This window comes from Lissotriton vulgaris, chromosome 9 (assembly GCF_964263255.1).
Source record: "Lissotriton vulgaris chromosome 9, aLisVul1.2, whole genome shotgun sequence".
Taxonomy (NCBI): Eukaryota; Metazoa; Chordata; class Amphibia; order Caudata; family Salamandridae; genus Lissotriton; species Lissotriton vulgaris.
The window spans coordinates 835235856-835256191 of record NC_141697.1 but is presented as its reverse complement, the minus strand read 5'-3'; the positions used below and the strand labels follow the sequence as shown (position 1 = coordinate 835256191).

The window sequence follows — 20336 nt, the reverse complement described above, 5'->3', positions numbered from 1 at the left end:
TTTGTATTTGCCAAGAAGCTGGGAAATAGACGTATAGCTGATATGCTTAATATTTTTCAATCTAAAAGTCTTTTGACGGCCCTTTATGGGGCTGGAGTCTGGGGTGTGACATCTGCTGGGTGCCTACAGGTAGAGGAGAATAACTTCTTGAAAAGGCTCCTGTGCTTGCCTAAATCGACCTCCAACATCTTGGTTCATAGGGAAATGGGTATCCATTTTCTGAATGATTTAATTATGCTAAGACCCCTGTTATTATGGCGCTCCGTTTGGTTAAATGAAGGCACCTCACTGAATAGAGCTATTATCGAGGATTGCCTCTCCTTGGACCAGCACTTGAAGATCCCCTGGATTAAATATAATATTGTTAATTTTCAAAAAGTCTTTGGATACAATGTGACTACTGATCGGTATTGTGCTTCTGATAATTCCAAATCTTTCTTGAAAAATACGTTTTTGAATTTCTGTACAGAGAAGCGTGTTTTGGAAGAATCTAAATTATCTACTTGTAAATTGTATAATGATCTGAATGAGTTTAGTGGACTTCATCCTTATTTAACTCAGGTGACTAGAGTTTCGCACCAGTTTGTACTCACAAGATTGAGGATGGGGATAGTACATCAACTGGTTGCATGTCCTAGTGCCAAATCACGCCCTATTGGCCCTTGTGCCTGTGATTGCAAGTCAGAACAGAGCACTATGCACTTTCTTTTTACTTGTCAACTGTACAGTGGATTACGGAAAACTTATTTAAAACCCATCTTGAAAAGATTTGGAGTAAGAACAATTTCTGAATCTATGAAACTGCTTTTTAATATGCATCATCCGGACATTTGCTTTTTCACAGCTACCTTCCTACTCAAGGCCATTGGTGCTAGGAAAAGTATGTGTTTTTAAAGACGGTTTTTTAACTATTTATTCCATCCCGCACTGGATTATTAAGCATTTATGTGTTCTTTTTTCTCGTTTTATCAATGAAATGTCTGCTTATGTAACTGTTTGTGCTTTTATGGACATGTTTTTTATGTTCGAATAAAGCTTTATGACTTGACTTGACTAATGTGGGCATGCAAGATCAGCTTGCTCAACAAAGTAGGAGGAGACAACAGTGGCTTTTTTTCGGCAAACACATCCTGACATTTACATACTAGGAACAGTTGCAAGGACAGCTACAAGCTCAACTGAGCATGTGCGAAGGTGGAAGATGCTGAATATAGTTTGTTTCTAGACAGATTACAAGAGCAGTCAACACTGAGGGAGGACAGAGCACATGGTGAGCATGTGGCAGCACATGGCAAACTAAAATGGCTACCAGAAATACAAAATGGCTTTCAGCTCATGCTAACAAATCCGTCCAATATTTAACAGATGATCCTTTTAGCATGAGCTAAAGACATTCCTATGATCCAGTAGGAACATAGAAAATATTTGCATATTAATTTTCATAAATTTATCAATATCCTAATTCATTGCTAGGGGGGGCATTTTCCATTCTAAACATTTCATTAAGCAGGTTTAAGCAGGAATACAAAAAGAACGGAGCATCAGGTCATAATTAACATACAGATTGCAGGAGAGAGTAATGACCACTATTACAAACAGAATTATCATCTTTCTAGTCCTAAGCAAAAGCAAATCCTAAAATCATCTAGTAAACATTTTCAGGGCTCCTATGCATTGCAGTGCGCTGGGATGCTCGAGGGTAACTATGGGCTATACAAAACTCGAAATAAATTTTAAAATAGCTAACAGGACATCTCTAATAAAAACATTTTCCAATTGACTGTTACATTTTCCTTTTATGAGGGCTAGAACATCAATCATATCTGGGACCAGGAGAACCACACAGGGCCATAGGAATTAGAATGAAGAGATGCAAAGGGGTGCTCCTCCTAAAAAATGGGACGACTAAAGGGGTACATTATTGACAAGAAAAAGAAGTCGTCCTTGGGGAAATTGAAGCCGCTATACAACCAACCAGAGGGGTGTCTTCTCCCCATGTCCGTTTGAGCCTCACAGGCAGGTTCTTATTGTTTCCACGGTGGAGCTGCACAACTCGCAACTCAAGAATTACAGACCAGTTTGAAGGAAAAAGTCTCTTCTATCAGGATAGGACCACCCACCAGGAAAATGCTCTTAGCGATCCTGTCCAGTGTCTCAGGCAGTACACCAGTTTTCTTCACTTCAATCTAACAGGCATCAGAGACACAGCACCTGTACCCTAATCTCAAGTCCTTCCCTAACTCCTGTATTGCTCTGCTGGTGCACTGCTCATTCGTTGGGGCAAAACATTGCATCCAGTGTGCTCAGGCACCTCTTGACCAACAAAGAAAGGAGCAAACTTGTATTTACTTTAGGACCAGGATTCAGAGGCCTGATGCTAGGATCTCTGAAGCAACCCTTGTTTCAAAAGGGGTCACCTCAAGCAAAGCTTCCTCGCCATTCTGGTCGGTCTGTGACTCTCAGTGGGGCATGATCCACGATTTCTCCTTTCTGATTTGTGCCCTGTCTTTTGCCCAAGACAGTGGCAGGGGTACACATTTGATCACAGGGCTTCCGCCTTCACTGAGGTCCTAGTTGCCAGCAATGCCTGTGCTGGTTACCTTCACTTTGGCTTCAAGCTGGACTGATGCTGACGCTGACTCCCCAGGCTGAATCTGATGTCCGGGCCCCTCTGGCAATGGTTGTAAGGCAGCAAATATCTATTGGTGGGCAGAACAAAAGGTCTTTAGACAAGGCACAGAAACAGTCTATATACAGAGAGGATAGTGTTATAATACTTCATGGTCTTGGGACGCCCCATATATTAGCAAGGCACCCAAGAACCACTTTCATCTTATCTATGAGAGAGTAAAAAAAACAACAGCACTGACCTATTGGCAAGTATAAAAGGAACTCTTTGGTGAACTAACAAGATTAATACATCACCCAATCCCAAGCAGCCAAGGAAGTCTGTACTCATTTTCTAAATTGTGAGGAAAAGAGAAAAACAACACAGAGATACTCTAAATCCTTACATTGGTGTATTCCTGTGTGCTAATCTGAAAACCCTCAAAAAAAGGAAATGTTCTACACTTTTCCTCATAAACTTTTCATTACTTGTACAGGACTGCAGACCCTTCTAAAATGATTCTTCTTAATAAAAGGCACCTACATTGTACGTTTTAGGACCATGCTCTCATGTTATAGGAGCAGCAGGAAACTCTAAAACTGCTAATTTAACAGGGTTTCTTATCTATAAAACAAAATTTTCTTCAAAACATTTTTTTGCTAAGGATCACATGGGCATCTTCCCTATGTTCTACTTTTCATGCTCAAAACTATGCAACATCAGCTCTAATAAGGACTGTCAGTTTATTTACATGGACTAGCTAATAAAAAACTAGCAATGCCCTTTTGTACCGCCTTGCAAAACTATATAGCATGGAATAACATACAATAATGGTGTTATCACCTAAGAATTTTAGAACAAAAACTACCCACATCTAGCTCCCCTTAAAGGTCAAATAAGGGAACAACAATCTAGAATACTGATCCTGTCATAATTTCATCAAACAAGATGGATAGAAACATAACATAAATATTTTATTTATTTTATTAATGCTAACAATGTTTAACACAGTATTACTGAATAGCCAATTAAGTGTCTCATTGCTATTTCGGAGACAATTTAGACAGGCTAACAAAAAATTGAGAAAAGGAGAGAGCAACATACATATTACCTAGCCTTAATTTGTAGAGGAGCTAGCATCCTTCCCCCATTTTGACAGTTGGAAACCTGAAACAGGTTTCACTTCTGTCAACACTATCAACCCCTATTTGTAGCAACTGTCCATAAACAAAGTTATAGGAGGTACATAGCACTTTTGAGAAGATAAAGAATATGAATACCCAAACCCCAATCCTTTTAACAAATGTACAAATGTAACATGAGGGGGAATTAATTCAAACTAAATCCCATTAGCTCAGCCCTAGTAAGTACCAAACTAAAAGCATTAGTGCTATATATATGGCCAAGCTCACATATACAATTGTATTGTGGTATATTCATATGAGTGCATAAAACTTGCTTTTGCCAACAAAAAAATTAAGCACAACTCCTCCTTCTTTCCCTGCACTGCCATCTTGTCTTTCAAAATGTTTCAGGTGTCAAAATGTCAAAGCAAACTTTACTCTGGTAGCCATTCTATGCTTCTAAATATAGAACTGACATTTAACTCTTCCCAGCTGTCCTATTCTGTGTGCAAATTTTCCATGCAGCTTTCCCTATTCAAAGTCACCCTGAAAACAGAAAGCTGACCCATTACCCTGTTTGTCAGTTTGATAACTTCTGCTGGTTTTTTATACATATTTTCAATTGTAAGCAGTGTGTAATATACTTGTCTAAAAATATAGAAGTCAGCTATTTGTATTATACCTAAATTTATGCTTTTACTGAAGCTTAAAACACTTTAAAAGCTGCTTTAAATGGAAAAAATGCTGTTTAAATAGTTAATTTTCCCCAATTTCGACTTTGATATTTGGGGCACTTAAAAATGAATATCCTATAATTTATTTGTATAATAGTCATCCTCAAAATGTTCTCTAGATAGCCCAGGAGTGGGAAATCAAAAATAATCATTTATACCGTTATAAAAATGAGTTTTTTAAGCCTGCGCAGAGTGAAATTCCATATGCAAATATCCTCATTATGCGGTACAACACAACTTAAATTTAATTTTAATGCTAGGAGGTCACAGTATGAGTATTAAGCTTTGTAAATATTAAAAAACGAATTTAAAAGCACCTATTTTTAAATAATTTTTCATAATTAATAAAAAATAAAAAAACGATAATTTTTGATAATTCTACATGAAAAGCAAGCTGCATCCCCTGGCTATCACATTTAGATGCATTCATTCACAAGCCTAAGCACAGAAGCCTAACTTGAAACATGAAAAGTTTTGCGCCACTTTTTTAAAAGGACAGTCATTATTTCACATCAGAACCACGAATATGCTTATAAAAAAGGCTTTAAGAAAGGAAATCCTTACGTTAAACATTTTCCTGTTATCCAAAATAATGAACCTGATTTGGGTAACTTTTTAAAACAGCAGTCTGAAATGCAGGATTTTACCCCGTGTTTAACTGACAAAATCCTGACTGAATCAACATTCCTGTCTCTCCGTGGCCTACAATCAAAACAACAGGTGCTGCTAAGCGGCAGTTAAAACACAGCTGGTGGAAAGCTTTTTTCAGTGTTGAAATGTAAGCACAGTGACTGTCTATTTAAAATTGAGGCATTTCAATGCATGTTCTATAATATGTATTTAGTTCAGCAAACATTTACTCAGATGAAGTGTTTGCCTGTTAATATCTAATACAAAGTATCTAAGAAAAATGCTGTAAGTTTATTTATTGCAAAACACACAATTTCGTTTTTGAGGCCTATTTTATTTCTATTGAATGTGAATTCTATTTTTATCTTTTAAGCAATGGCAGTTTGTACATGTGCATAATTGCTTACTCTTATCAATTTAATAATAACATACAGTTATTTAGCATATCATATGGTTCATTTCTGTATTTTTATTTAATTTTTATTTAATATTAATTAAATGACATTTTGCATAACAGACTGATGACAGCAAAAAAAACACAAACACACACATTGAGCTCATTCCAGACATATACAGAAGGGGTCATACACTCAGAATCACATAATTCAGCATGCTTAAGGCTAGTCATCCTTACACAAAGAGCGCAATCGCTATTTACTCACAGAAGTTGCAATGTAAAACAACAAACCGCATAGACATTTAAACACAAATTTGACCCACAGATCAACACTTAGGACAGAAACAAAGGACAGCCCACACACTGTACTTAAATCAAACCATTTGTAAATACTAGTTGTAAGTCATATTTACAAGAAGTGTTCCAAAAGACTGCAAAAACAGCCTAACAGACTGTTTTATTTCCAAGAAGCCAAAATACAGTCAATTCACTAGCTTTGGCGGAATGACACCAAAACAATTGCTCTGTATATCTCCTTTTATAAACGTGCACAGAAAAATGATCCTTGTTTGTATTCTGTCCATATTTGAATTCCATGGGGATACAGAATCACCAAGGAAGAAATATGTTTTTATACCTAAACCTATCTAGCTATTCCCTCTAGGGATCCGACCAATTTGATTCACATCTCACTATGGTACCTCCAATAAGCAACACATTCTTCGATGTGTGCTTGAAACAGGCATCCCAAAAATATTGCAAAATATGCAAATATTATAATCAAAGTAGGGCTTAAGGTACTCTTCGTAAGTTGCGGCATTCAAACAAAGTCAAACAGAGAAAAATCTCCTCATTACCTGCCTACATAAATTGCAATTTACATATTAAATACATACTAATCAAAAGTTGGTCAACGCAAAGCTAAGCCACAGTAAGTGTTACTAAACTACCTTACCAATCAAAGGCATCAAAACCAACAGAAAGTGCCACAGAACGACTCTTACCAAACAAATGGTTGTCTAAATTCTAACTGCCAAGTTCTGAATGCCCTAACTGTCTTTTTTAGAATACTCACACCAAAAAGGTTCTCAGTCAGGGGTGACATCATGTGGAGTATCAAAATCAGGAAGATCAGAAATATACTGGGCTGCAGAGACAGAGAATCCCCAAAATCTCCGTGCACAGAGTACCTCCTTAGTAGAATCCTGTCCTGTCCTCCTCAGTAGATTTCTGTCTCCTGACAAGATCACTCCCTCAGATAGTCACTTCTCTGATGAGGTCCACGTTGGAGCGCCATTTGAAGAAATCAAGAAACCTTCCTAGGGGTCCCACTGATACTTGGTCCTTTTAAACCAACAAAGAAGAAATTGACACAGAAGCTGAAATATAAGAGTTACATCTTTATTAACCTCAAATGAGTCAGACTACGTCACACAGAAGACTGAGCAACTGAATGAGGCAGTCTAAGGAGTACAGAAAACTTGCGCCTTATATATGCTTAGGATTACATAGTCAGTATAAGACCAAGGGGCAGTCCTGGCTCATGTAAGCATGCAAAATGACTAATATGGAAATGCAAGATCTGCTTGCTCAACAAAGTGGGAGGAGCTAACAGTGGCTGTTTTTGGCAAACACATCCTGGCATTTACATACTAGGCACAGTTGCAAGGACAGCTACAAGCTCAACTGAGCATGTGCGTCGGTGGAAGATGCTAAATATAGTTCGTTTCTAGGCAGATTACAAGAGCAGTCAACACTGAGGGAGGACAGAGCACATGGTGAGCACGTGGCAGCACATGGCAAACTAAAATAGCTGACAGAAATACAAAATGGCTTTCAGCTCATGCTAACAAATCCGTCCAATATTTAACAACAGCGACATTCCCAGAAAGCTGGAAGCACGCCAAAATCAACGCCCTCCTCAAGAAACCCAAGGCGGACCCCAAAGACCTCAAGAACTTCCGACCCATCTCCCTGGTCCCCTTCCCGGCGAAGGTCATTGAGAAAATCGCCAACATACAGCTGACCCGCTATCTCAAGGACAACAACATCTTAGACCCATCCCAGTCCGGATTCAGACGAAACCACAGCACTGAGACAGCCCTCATCGCCGCCACAGACGACATCATGCGCCAACTAGACAACGGCGAAACTTCAGCCCTCATCCTCCTAAACCTATCAGCCGCCTTTGACACAGTCTGCCACCGGACACTAAGAACATGCCTCCAAGATGCCGGAATCCAGAAAAAGGCCCTGGAATGGGCCTCCCACCCTTCTGATCCGCAGCCACTGACATCATCTGCTACGTACCCCAGGGCTCATCCCTCAGCCCGACCCTGTTCAACGTCTACATGGCCCCCCTCGCACAAGTGGCCCATCAGCACAACCTGAACATCATCTCCTACACCGACGACACCCAGCTCATCCTCTCCCTCACCTAGGACCCACACACCACCAAAACCAATCTCCACGAGGGAATGAAGGTCGTCGCCAAGTGGATGAGGAGCAGCCGACTGAAACTGAACTCGGACAAGACAGAAGTCCTCATCCCCGGCCCCATCCCCTCTGCCTGGGACGACTCCTGGTGGCCGACCACACTGGGAACAGCACCGACACCCACGGACCACGCGCGCAACCTAGGATTCATCCTCGACTCCTCCCTCTCCATGTCGAAGCAGGTCAACGCCGTCTCCTCCTCCTGCTACAACACCCTCAGCATGCTTCGCAGGATCTACAAATGGATCCCGACCGAAATCAGAAGAACAGTGACCCAAGCCCTCGTCAGCAGCAGGCTGGACTACGGCAACGCACTCTATGCAGGAATCCTGACCAAACAACTACAACGGCTGCAACGCATCCAGAAAGCCTCCACCCGCCTGATCCTCAACATCCCTTTGACGCAGCCGCATCACCTCCCACCTAAGAGACCTGCACTGGCTCCCCGTCAACAAGAGGATCACCTTCAAGCTCCTCACTCACACACACAAAGCACTCCACAACTCCGGACCAGCCTACCTGAACAACAGACTCAACTTCCACACCCCCGCCCACCAGCTCCGCTCCGCCAGCCTCGCCCTCGCCCTCGCCGCCGTACCGCGCATCCAACGAACAACCTTCGGTGGCAGATCCTTCTCCTTCCTCGCCGCCAATACCTGGAACACCCTCCGCACTCATCTGCGGCAGACCCAGGACCTGCTCACATTCAGGAAGCGCCTCAAGACCTGGCTCTTCGAGCAGTAGCAGCACCCCTCACTCCCCTTGAGACCCTCACGGGTAAATAGTGCGCTTTACAAATTAACTGATTGATTGATTATGGACTACTTTCCAAATAACTGAATATCGTAACTCTCTACAGGAGGTCCTGGCACTTAACGGGGCAAAACAACTCCCTTGGTTCAAGCACATCGCTAAATGGTGCCATCTATTGAACCTAATGGGCTCATGGGAGTATCCAGAAGGGGCTACCAGTCTTGACATTTTGTCTCTCAAAGCTACTTACTGGAAGGTGGTGGGCGAGCACTATATGAATAATCCAACTAGCGGTCAGCTAACTACAAACTTCCTAATCATAAAATCTTGCTCCCTATTTGAACTGTTCCTTGACCTGAACTCGCTCTCTCTTGCTAAAAGCCTGTACATCCGGTTTAGGTATGGTAATCTGTTGTTGAAATTCCCGGGAAAAGAGGTGAGGGGCCTACTTACAGAAACCTGCCCGGAATGCTGTGTAGCTGCCGAAACAGAAGAACATATTTGGTTCTTCTACCCAAGTATAGGCAGTTACGTAGGAGATAGATTAGACCTATTTGCCTTAACATGAGTATTAGGAAGCACCAGTTTGCATTTAGAAATTTAAAAACAGACACTTCTGGACCAATTGTGTTTTCTCTTAGTCGTTTTCTGTTATCTTTTTGGTTGATTCGTAAAAAATGTCTTTGTCAATTATGACACCACTTTTAAACCTTTCTTATTTATCCTTTTATGATATATATGTATCTTACATCCTTAGCTGACTCACATGGTTTAGTTTTCATATGCTTGGGGACTGCATTGCGCACCTCCCCTAGCATGATTAGATTGTTGGTACATGTATTTATGCTCTTAAAATGATTCTAGATGTAATTTATATTTGTGATTGCAATCGTTTAATACTATTTTAATTGTAGATATATTTATGTTTTATTCCTTGTATACTTTGATGGTTCTTCTACAAATGATCGAATAAAGATATGATGATGATGATGATGATGATGATGAAGTGAATTAAACTTACTGGAAGCTATAGAAAGAAATGATCAAATTCTTAAAGCAGAAATTCACAAACACCAGTTGTATTTAAATGAGAAGAAGATGCAGAAAATCAGAAGGGATGAAATAGACTACATGAATGGGAAAGTCTATACATTTGCTAAAATGTTTGAGAATATAAAATCAGTTACACATATAGATGTTCCAGAACACATGACACATGTAACCGAATCAGTTAGTGCCTCTGACATTTCTAGTGTCAGCAGCATAACGAGTGGGGAGTCAATCAGTGCACAGGTGCCATTTGCAGCCATCACTTCAGATCCCTTCATTTTAGAACTACAGAGATTCTGAAAAGGGAACACACAGGGATACACAAAAAAGGTCTGCTTCAAGAAGACAAGGAGGGGCAAATCAAGAAACAGACATAAGAACAAAGGAAAGGGTGGGAGGCACTACCAGATCAGTCTCTCGGAATCAGAGATAATGTTAAGTAGTGTGAATCAGCCCAACGCTAAGGATACGGCAGATAACATCAAGATTGTGAATGTGTCTGACCATGAATTGACCAATGCAGAATCAAAATTGCTCAGTAAAGGCCTTCGTTTTTGTCCAAGTTTTCTACCAAACTTGACATCATTGCACGTTAGTTGTTTTATGTTTATAAGAAAATTAAAACTACACAAATATTTTCATGGTAAAAAACACACTAGACAAATAGCAGAGGTTGGGGGTGCACAGCGAGGTGGATTACCGTGTTTGGGAACGATTCCAAGTTTTTGGGTGCTCTCAAGGGTGGTGTTGTCCGTCTAAACACCAACAAATATCACTTGAGTTGTGTGTGCAGAGAACTGCAGGTACATCCCCTAATGAGGCACACCGGGGCTGATCAAAAATATGATTCAATGTTCAATTAAACGTATTGTTTATTTCTCATGGATTTCTTCAATTAATTTTAGCAATTTTAAACTGATATTAGCAACATATCAGAAAACAGCGTACATCCGTGGAGGTTAACTTATGAACTCTTTCTCCAATGCATTTCGGGCAAGAATGCCCTTGGTCACGGAGAGCTGTGGAGGAAGGCAGAAAAAACCGGGTGTCAGGGGGCAATGGTTTAAAAACGTGTGAAGGAAATTACTTGTGCTAAAAGTGAGGGAACTCGGTAGTCTTAAAGTTGCCCTATGCTTGAGTCCACCGTTGCTTTCCATTAACACCATATTAACTATCCTCACTCACGAGCACACGAGACAGCGATCTGACAACCCGGCGGATAGCGTTTTTGCGCTACGCGTTACCATGAAGTAAGTCCCCATGTAAGCATTAAGCTACTATTAATGCGTTCGCTGTTATCCTTTATTTATTAATCACTCGCGGTAACATTCCTCTCACACGCCCTAAACCTCCACACTAGTACCGAGCACTCTGTAATTTAAGACTACCGAGTTCCCTCACTTTTAGCACAAGTAATTTCCTTCACACGTTTTTAAACCATTGCCCCCTGACACCCGCTTTTTCTGCCTTCCTCCACAGCTCTCCGTGACCAAGGGCATTCTTGCCCGAAATGCATTGGAGAAAGAGTTCATAAGTTAACCTCCACGGATGTACGCTGTTTTCTGATATGTTGCTAATATCAGTTTAAAATTGCTAAAATTAATTGAAGAAATCCATGAGAAATAAACAATACGTTTAATTGAACATTGAATCATATTTTTGATCAGCCCCGGTGTGCCTCATTAGGGGATGTACCTGCAGTTCTCTGCACACACAACTCAAAAAACACACTAGACCCATCACAATACCATATTTGAGCACAAACTCCACATCTACCATTTGGGACAAAAGGGATTTACGATTAGTTATATCCCTGGAAGATGGGGATGATTCTCCTTCCATAAAGACTATTTTTAAACGATTTAGATATAGACACACTTTCGATATTGATAATGGAAGAAACAAATCAAGATTCACTCCCTGTCTACCAGGGGAAAATCAAATAGACAAATTTCAAGTACTGGTAAATCAAGACTGCTACAAAATGGAGGATAAATACTTCTCAAGATCCATGGGTTTCAAATATAATATCACAATCGAGGAGAGAAAGGTGCTTGACATACTGAAGAATTGCGACTCCCTTGTCATCAGAGAGGCTGACAAAGGAGTAAACCTGGTGCTCATGAACAAGCAGGACTATCAAGGAGAAATTGACAGACAGCTCTCTGACAAAGCAGCATGTGTCAAACTAGATAGCACCCCAATGAGAGCGACAATTCAAAAAGTAGAGAACAGATTAAAACACTGGAGAGCTTTATGTTTCATTTCAGACTTAGAATTCAGGTATCTAGTCAATGAGAATCCAACCTGTCCCTGTATTTACCCTCTTCCTAAAATTCATAAGTGACAGGGGTTTCCATCGGGTAGACCCATCATCTCAGGGATTGGGTCCCCAGCAGAAAGATTATCAGAATACATTGATCTATTTTTACAACCACTGGTAACAAATTTGCCATTGTACATAAAAGATACCCAGGGTCTTTTAAGTCAAATTGCAGATGTGGAATGTGTGGAAGGACGTCAATTAGTTACTTTAGACATATCTTCATTGTATACATGCACACCCAAGGACCTAGGCTTGAAAGCGGTGCAGCATTTTCTAGACACATGATCGGTGAATACATTTGAACCCAAAAATATGCTAGTGGATCTAATTGGGTTAGTACTTAACAACAATCTGTTTACACACAATGGCGACTGGTTTAGTCAAATACAGGGTGTAGCTATGGGGACAAAATGTTCACCATCATTTGCTAACCAGCTATATGGGATTGTTTGAACACATACATATATGAATAAAAGGGCCCAGTGACTTGATGGAAAATGTACTCTATTGAGGCGCTTTATTGATGATGTCATCCTGTTTTGGGCTGGTACCAGTAAAGCTTTGGAAGAATTTTATATGTACATTTATACCAACACTTTCAACATAACTTTCACTAAAGAAAAAAGTACCTCTGAGATACATTTTCTGGATGTTACTGTAGGAAGGTGAATATCTGACTATATGGTTACCCCCACTTTTTGCCTGGTGTTTTGCTGGTTTTCGACTTAGTTGGACTAGGACCCTGCTATTCAGTGCCCCAGTCTATCTGCTTTCTCTATAAAATGGACTCCATGTACTTTAGGTACATACAAGATTTGTTACTGGGTCACCCTTGTGAGCCCCTGTATAGTGTACCCTAGGTACCCAGGGCATAGGTGCACCCAAGGCCTACCAGGGGGTGCAGCATGTATTATGCCACCCCTGTCTGGCCCTCCAAACTGACACCACAGGGCTGCAATGGCAACCTGGGTAAGGTGGTGTAATCACCCCTTACTTAGATATAGTATACCTATATCTATAGAGTATATTAGCCCTTTTTCACAAAAACCCAGTGAAATTACTAAGCGCTTGAATTGTAAGACAGACTATGTGGTCTATGTGCTGGAGTGCACGTGTGGGCTTAGGTATGTGGGGAGTACTCGTTTACCTGCCCACAAACGTGTACTCCAGCACATTAGGGCAATTAACAACAAGGACCAAGCCTTCCATGTGGCAAGGCATTTTGAAACTGAGCATAATTCAAATCCGTCACAGTTGTCATACTATGTGATCGATTCTGTTTGGCCCATGAAAAGAGGTGGGGATCGGGAGGCGAGGCTTCGCCTACTCGAAACCCGGTACATTCTAGAATTAGACAGCAAGCAGCCAAACGGGTTAAATGCCACGGAGGACCTTTACACTTGTCTTTAGCCATTGTCCCAATGTATCCGTTTAATATTCGCTGTTCCAGTCAGGAATATTTCCTTGGGGGGTAGGTAAGACAGCAGTTGACATCAACAAAAGGTTTTTACTTACCAAGGAATATCAAGAGGGAGGATTGATAATCTAGGGTTTATATTATTAAGGTCTTTTGATTATAGCTTGTACTGTACACAATTGTGGAAGTGGAACCATTCATTTTGGCATTTTTCTGATTATGGAGGTGTCCGCACTTCTTCTTTTCAATATTAAAATGTAATGAGCTACTAGAAGAGAGTTACACCAGGAGTGTTGGCTCTACTCATGTTTTGCACTAGCACTAACACAGTTTTTTTAATTATGTATTAATTTGCACATTTCTTTGTTGATCTCTTTTATGTCGGTATTTTTTTCAGGGTTTCACATAGTTATTAGGAATTCAAACAATATTTGAGCAAAGAGTTTATGCCCACTGGGGCTCTATTCGATAGACATATGCAGAGGACACATTTGTAGTAGTGATTTATTTCTACTGTCTAAGGGAAATGTGGCTTTACCGTGAGCTATATAAGCACATTTATTGCTAAATATTTGGTAAAGTCCCATAAGAATCTTTTTGTATTTATACATGAATTTACAATGAATTTTAAAATATTTAATTCATTATATATTTTATAAATTGTACAAATGTGTAAATTGCATTGATGCACAAATTCCTATGTTCAACATGGTTTAACAGTATTTTTTCTATGTTGTTGGTACTGTGAAATTGCCCGCGCACTAGCACTTTAAATACAGGCACCAGCTCTTAGCAACTTGCCATGTGATCAAGCTTTGTGAAAGGCGAAACGCGTAATGGCGGCTGGCTTGCTGGACAAAATAAAGCACCTTGACTGAGCACTTATTCATGGGTCTGCTCCTTCGTCATTTGGAACTGGGCTGGGGCGAGGTCTCGAGTCTGTTGGCGAATTACTTTCATATATATATATATATATAGTCCGATTGCCCTGCTAACCAGCGATCTGACGGCGGTGCGGTTTTGTAAGTTACCGTGATCAAGCAGCGGCTGCTGCAAAACGCGTCGGCTTTTTGTTTTGTCTTGCCGAGTGAACCGACAACATGCAAATCTGAAACTTAAATAAGCAACCTTGTTGAAACTGAATCCTTTGGCGTGTGCGACACTTCTTTTCCTGTTCTCCGGGAGTTTGGTGCATATATATATATATATATATATTCACTGAAAAAACCATAGGTTATAGACCATATATAGTTAGGAATTAGCATTTACAAAACCTTAATTTACTCGCACAAAACCATAGAAATTCAAATATATCGTTAGTTGCAATAACTATATATCGCGCAACCGCAATCCACTGCTGATGATGTCACATATTACATCATTCATGACATGGTCAGTGACATCACTGATGACATCATCCAGTGACTGTGTGTTTAAATATGTTTTACATATTGAATAATGAGTGGATGTATAAGTGTCTGGATGAAGAATTTAGTAGGTGCATGACTGACTATATGAGAGAGTGATTAAATGTGTCTCACTGAGTGCATGGGTTAGTGACTAAACTGTCTTAACTTGTGCATCATTATGTCTATTGTTCTGTAAACTGCTGAATGTGTTAATCAGTAGCTATATGAGTAACTATATGGGATATTCATTGGTTGCCCAAGTATTTGTATTGGAGTCTGAGTATGTGTATGAGTGGCTGGGAGGTGTATGACTCAGTGCAAAGATGTGTGAGCAGTTGATTCACTAGATGTATGGGTTCAAAAGTGCATGTGGAAACAGCTGCATGGGCGGTTGACTGTGTGCATGAGTGTATTGGTGAGTGAATGTATATCTCAGTGCTACATGTCAAAGTAAGTACATATGTAAAACACAGTCCATGTGAGAGTAGACATGTATAAATAAATGAACATAAGAGCCAGTGAATGTGAGAGTGACTTTATGAATCATTGTGAACTTGTATGAGAGATTGTATAAGAGAGTAAATATGTGTTAGAATATGTTTGAATTAGTAAGGTGTGTTTAACTGTATAGTTGAGGAAATGGAGGTGTGATTGATACTTTGCATGACTGACTAGGTGTGTGAGTAACTCCATGGATGAGTGACAGTCTGTGAGTGTCTGTTTACACTGAGTGGATCTAAGGTTATATTAGAGTCTGAAGAGCTTCATCGTATTATCACATGAATGATGTCATCAGTGATGTCATCAGTGATGTCATTTAAGATGTCATCAGTGATGTCATCAGGGATGTCATTTGAGATGTCATCAGTGATGTCATTTGAGGTGTCATCAGTGATGTCATCAGTGATGTCATGTGAGATGACATCAGTGATGTCATCAGTGATGTCACTGACCATGTCATGAATGATGAAATATGTGACATCATCAGCAGTGGATTGCGGGTGCGCGATATATAGTTATTGCAACTAACTATATATTTGAATTTCTATGGTTTTGTGCGAGTAAATTAAGGTTTTGTAAATGCTAATTCCTAACTATATATGGTCTATAACCTATGGTTTTTTCAGTGAATTTTCTGGGTTTTTAAATGCTAATTCCTAACTATATATGGTCTATAACCTATGGTTTTTTCAGTGAATTTCAATGGTTTTTTAATAGCAAATATCAAAAGCTGTCAAATGTCAAGTACGTGATAGGTAAAAACATTTTCGTGTTTATGCACGCTGATGTGCTTTGAACGCTGCCCCCCTCCCCCCCCGCTTTTCTCTTAGGAGTACTCTCTCTTTGCAGATAGTGAAGGGTAGTTAACGCAGGCCTTTGACCCCGTTGTAATCCGTCGTGCCTGCTTCTCTCTCCATTTGATTGATTGTTATCCAAGTATTTACTGTTTTAGAATTGGTTTTCTTTGGTTCATTCTCTATTTACAAACAAGCACAGAGTCGCAATACTCTGTTTAGTCTTTGCAGATAGTGAAAAATCGTTTAAAAAAACAAAAGGAATCAAGCAAAATCAGTAGGCCACTAATGGGATCTCTTTTTGACATCGCTAAAATAGAAACATTAAGAACAACCCCTCATGAGAAATACGAAACTAGTGAGATGAACTGAGCTCCACACAATGACGGCTGCAAGACAGCTCAGCTCCGCCACCCACCCCACCCAAAATAACGACAAACACTATGCAAATATTATAAATATATACAACACACCAGCAAAGTAATAGGGTAAAACATTTTATTAAATAACTATTTACATAACTATTTTATACTTTTTGTTGCCCGATCCGGCTAGCTCAATCGATCGAGCATGAGACTCATGCACTCTGATTTCCTTGGCCTCAGACAAGCATCAATAGTAAGATTTTATACATGAGTGTACGTTCATGGTTTTGGTCCCTGAGTTGCTTCGATGTCACTGCCTTGCACAAATAACATAAGTCCTGGATGTTGGGTGCCATAGTTCAGAGTTCTGCGCATGCTTGTAACACTGTCTAAAGCTTATTTGCACCTGCTGCAGCTTCACTATTCTCAAAGTAAGTGGGGGCCGTTTGTGGACCTGACTGCATTTGAAAACAATGTGATACGGTACCTCCCTAAACTGTTTGACGGAGGCCCCCGAGGGGCGGTGTGATGGCGCGGACTGGGAGAAGACGCTTGGCTCCGACCCCCTCCCCAAGTCTTGTTGCCCTGGTGTGGCCTGAGATCGCCCCCGACATAGGCGGCCGGCTCCCGGGGTCCGGCGGAACTTTTTGCCTTTTGATGACTCTTCCATTCTGGGCCTTGTCCCACAATCCGTTTGACCTGAAGACACGCTGTAGTCGGGCGCCCCTTTACCGTTTCAGTTGCCATTCCGCCCGCTTTTGCTACACTGTGCCTCTTCCGCCATTCAACTGTTTACCGCCCGCTCTTGCGACTACAGCGTCTCGCACACCATGTAGTTCAATTGCTCCCGCTCTTGCGATGCAGCGATAGGCGGCTGCCACAGGACTCTCAAAATGGCGGCCGGCTCTTCAGATTTGAGCGTGGTCCACTAAAATGGCCCTGGGACACCTTGGAACTCGGACGCTTGTCTGCTAGGGCTTGGGCCCCATTCTCGAAAGCATCCCCTCAGCCTTGAAGATTCTACAAAAGTCTTGGGGGCCCCGACTCCCGCAGGCTTCTGGTGGGGAGCGGCTGCCATGATTGCTCGTGGAATGGCCACGACTGAGCTACGAGATGGTGGTGCTCTCATGCTGACGCCAGCTTCAGTCTGAAACATCCAGAAACACTGTAGACTACCAATTCGATCAGTTCCGGTAGCGCCCCAACGTGACCCGGTAGAGAAGAACTTGCCCTCCCCTCTTTGACTGATGGTTCTTGTTGCCTGTCCCTTCTGTTGTCATTTAACAGAACTTTTTAGACTGCTGAAAGGGGTTGTGTTCCGACCGCTGGTTGGTGGAGACATTTTGACTATATTCTAGACCTACGTTGTCGCGTAATGCGTTATATGACACGCCGCGTTAGCGCACCCGGAAGTGCTCCGGTGCGCAAACGCAGCTTCCCGGAAGCGATCCGGGGCGCGGCGCGCAGCACATAACGTAAGCATAACAGGTCATGTGACTTGTTAATAAAACTTTTCATTGGTTCATTTTACTTTTGTTATTCTAATGATGAAAGGCTTGGTCATATGACCTAAAAATTACGCTTTTTATTGCTTTCGAACATTATTTTTTCTTAAACATATATGTTATAATGTTCCAGGCTAATGTACTTCCCCGGAAAATTTACAACTGTCCTGCAAGTAAAATATATTCCTTTTTCGAGAAAAAGGGCGTTTCTTCGTCCCATGATGGAGCCGTTGAGCAAAAGAGGCTCGGCCTGCTGTCTTAGTCGCCGATACGCCTGAATATCAGATTCTTATCGATCACTTTATGTTGCAGGAGTAGAAAACACAACAGCCCTTGACCATTTATCTTTACTGCGTTCTTGCGTATTATACCTTTTATCCGTCATGTAATTGCACTGCTTTATTTCACTTGCCTTTTAATGATTCGAAAAAAGTGACTAAAATTAAAAACTTTACCAATGTAAATACTACTACCATGTTTTGTTTTAAAAACCTTTATTGTGAAAATGTCAGTATACAAATACGGGCCTATAACCACGTGGGCCGGCCACGGAGCAAACTGGAATCGTATATGATGGGGAGACATTTACACTGTAGAGGAACGTAACGAGCGGGCCATTAGGTTGCAAGAACTAAGGTGTCTAACAGTTGCGGAATCGGTGGACGTACATTTTGTAATTAAAATACGACAGGGCCACTTACAATAAAATTATCTTATCTAGATATACATTTGCGGGCAAGTACCATGGGTGACGTTAATTCGAACTTTCAATAGTACAGTAATCAATAACACATCAGAACTTAATATCAATAGGGATGTCGAAATATTCAATCAATTCTCGTCCCCGCCCGCCATGTGCTTCAAAACTGCATACGTATCTCGTGATATCAAGGTTGTGCAACCAGTACACAACAAGGAGTTACGAGTCCCATTTATACCGGCGCCATTTTGGGCGAGGCCGGGCAGGTCCAGGATATAGTCAAAATGTCTCCACCAACCATCGACTATGATGATGTTCATAAGCTCTATTTATTAGAGTAACACTCATCTGTCCACATGAAATTAATTTGCCACAATCTAAACATGTCATTTTAATCTTTCCAAAGTTCTTCTGAATATTTGGGACCGTTTCCCTTGCCTCTGATGCTGTCAGTGCCACTTCATTGGTGGATGTACTGGCAGGTCGGGGGTTGTCCACCAAATCTCTCATTTGTGCAGCACTATAATTAATCGGTGCCACCTCTCCATATGACGATGCATGGTATAATTACCATAACTATATTTCGGCTCGTTTGCGCCGCCTCCCCCCCCCCCTCCCCTTCGGGCACCCCACGCCGACTTTCGGCGCAGCATTGTAGGATGGCCACACCAGAGCGGCAACTTGCTGGACACCACCTCGGTGCCAACCGGATGTCAGCGCCTTGTGGTGTCTTCCATTCAGAAAATATTGAAGGCAGCATTTTGAAAGGAAAGATAAACAGCCGTTCTCCTAGTGAGTTTCACATTGTTACATTTAGGAAGAATGTTGAAGAGTAGTATGTTGAAAATCTGAAGCCATTGTTCTACAAACTCTCAACCAACCTTGGATGGAAAAATCCTGAAGAATGTACAAACTGAAAACCAGTTTTTGTCTGTATAGCATCAGCAGCAACGCTTGAGTCAGCTTTGTGTGAAGCCGCCATTTTGATTCAATCAATAGCATCCCCCTGCACACATTCAGGGACCTGGTCGTGTCTTCAGGTCAAACGGATTGTGGGACAAGATGCAGAAAGAAAAAAGAAAAAAGTTCCGCCGGACCCCGGGAGCCGGCCGTCTATGTCATGGGCGATCTTTGGCCACACCAGGGCAATAGTGAAACTGCAGCAGGTGCAAATAAGCTTCAGACAGTGTTACAAGCGCTGCTCAGAACTCTCAACTATAACACCACCTCGGTGCCATCCGGATCTTGGCGCCTTGTGCTGGTTCCGGCCTATTCACACATCGGTCCGCTACTGACACCACCTCACAGGCCAACGGGGCACCCCACGCCGACTTTCGGCGCAGCATTGTAGGATGACCACACCAGTGCGGCAACTTGCTGGACACCACCTCGGTGCCATCCAGATCTCGGCGCGTTGAGCTGCCTTCGGCCTACTGTGGACGCAACTCAGCTAGATAGCGAGTGAAACACCAAGGGGCGCCCCACTGCAGCCGAGGAGCCTCCATCTTGGGGGCGACGCACAGCATC

The 20336-nt window shown here is 41.5% G+C and overlaps 1 long non-coding RNA gene across 1 annotated transcript in view; it reads right to left on the bottom strand.

Annotated features, from left to right (window-relative positions):
- Positions 1-1065: 1065 nt before the first annotated feature.
- The window catches only part of LOC147692332 (uncharacterized), a 135794-nt gene continuing 116523 nt past the window's right edge, over positions 1066-20336 (bottom strand). The window contains exon 3 of the long non-coding RNA XR_015299822.1: positions 1066-2699. This is a non-coding gene — a long non-coding RNA (uncharacterized LOC147692332). The remainder of the gene's footprint in view (positions 2700-20336) is intronic.